Consider the following 1,978-nt stretch of genomic DNA (forward strand, 5'->3'; position numbering starts at 1 on the left):
GATACGTTGACTATTGATTTGATTTTCTGTAAGATTATGATCTTTCCCGTTTTATAACTTGACTACCCCTTTCTTGTTAATTATGATTTTCTCCTTGTTGAGATATGAATACCCCCCTTTTCTTAATTTGACCACCCTTTTATTTTTGTGGAAATATGACCAGCCCTTTTTTCTTGAATGGATTAAACCCTTTTGATATAATATGACCAGTCCCTTATTCTTAAATTGATTAACCCCTTTTGATAGAATATGACCAACCCTTTTTCTTAAATTGATTAAACCCTTTTGATAGAATATGACTAGCTATTTTTTAAATTGATTAACCCTTTTTGATAGAATATGATTACACTTTTGTAAAGTTATCGTTACCCCTATTCTTTTGATTTTGAAAACTATTTTCTTAAATTGTGAATATTCTTGAATTATTGATCAGGACTAACTACATTCAATATGACGAGTCCCTATGGTTCCTTTTAAACATTATCCCTTTTAGTTTTCGATTACGACATTCCCTATTCAGTATGACTACGCCTCTGTGTTTTTCGTTCACGCATCTGGACATGGCCACCTCTTAGAGTTTCGCTTACCCCATGGTTACTCCTTACTTAATTTTTGTTCTCCCTTTCAGAGTACCCTTTTTAGCCGATCATAAATATGCGCACTTATGTTCAAGACCACGACTGTAGTCTAATAACGTGAGATTTAATTGAGCATCGTGGAGCAGCACCAACGAAAATGGGCCTAATCTATTAATGATTAGTCAGTTTAGGATATAGAGATAGTTGTATGTAGAGTTTCTGTTTTGAAACTAAAAATTGTTCTAATAGCTTTATTGTAAAGTAGATTAGGATTGTCGACCGGAAAAAAAAAGATTTTGTATCAGCAGGAGAACTGATGTGTATCAAGGGTTAATAAAACATGTGATATTTGTTATATTGAATTTTGACTGATCTCACTTTATTTCAATACAGGGATATATTTTATTTTTACCGTCGACCACCCCCTCTATAATTACTTAGATTTTCAGGGCTCAGTTAGCGTAAATTTGTTCCGGTATACTGTATCTAACGGAAATTTAGACTTGAGATAGAGTTTTCTTGTTTAATTTTGTGTTTGATGAGTTTTGCTGTAGAATTTATGCATTTTGAGATTTTGCATCAGCATATTTTAATTTTTGATGTTTTTGATCGGCTACAGAAAGCCTGGCGTGCAACATACTTATAGAGGATTTGTTCTTGGATATTAAGGTCCGGAAAATGCAGTACCGAAGGTAGGTGCTGATTTTAGTAAATGAAATAACATTCTGACAAGCGCAAGTAAAGTAAGTAGCCAAGTTATCGTGACTTTAAGATATTTTGTTGAATTAAAATGTTTGCAAAATGATTTTGGAGAGGATCATTTGAAAAAGTGTTGATACTAACTAAGACATGCACACTGACTGATCCTTCACATTTCTGTGGAAGATACCGTGCATACTCTTATCTAGGAGCTGTTCACGAAAGTTTTTCTCTTGTGCTTTCTCAATCCGGGCTTTCAGGAGTGAGTACTCGAGATAGATAAGATTTGATGCATGTTGCTCACCCCTAATACTGAAGACAACTCCGAGTGTTTCAGCAGCCTCCTCCGCTGCTTTATACAGAAATGCTCCTTTGCCCACTTCTTCGTGATTCCTGACCATTTTAAGAAGAGGGTCTCTTCCATTTGCAACTCTATGTACTGTACCCAGAATAATCCTGTTGTGAAGACATTCAAGACTCAATATTCCGCGACCCCCTTGATGGCGTGAGATGTACAGTCGCGGAACGGAAGACTTGAATGCATGCTTTTGTTCATGCGCATAACCTTTCTTGTCCCGATATCAAGAGATCTGAGCTCCTTCTTCGTCCATGCAACTACTCCAAATGAATAGAGTAGTACCGGGACGGCAAGCATGTTCGTTGCAGATACTTTGTTCCTCGCCGACAGTTCGGAAGACCAA

The 1,978-nt window shown here is 36.4% G+C and overlaps 1 protein-coding gene across 1 annotated transcript in view; it reads right to left on the bottom strand.

The window, feature by feature from the left end:
* The window catches only part of LOC117172823 (head-specific guanylate cyclase), a 373,978-nt gene that overhangs the window by 34,810 nt on the left and 337,190 nt on the right, over positions 1–1,978 (bottom strand). The window lies entirely within an intron of this gene.

Source organism: Belonocnema kinseyi, chromosome 5, assembly GCF_010883055.1.
Source record: "Belonocnema kinseyi isolate 2016_QV_RU_SX_M_011 chromosome 5, B_treatae_v1, whole genome shotgun sequence".
In the NCBI taxonomy this organism is placed as follows: domain Eukaryota; kingdom Metazoa; phylum Arthropoda; class Insecta; order Hymenoptera; family Cynipidae; genus Belonocnema; species Belonocnema kinseyi.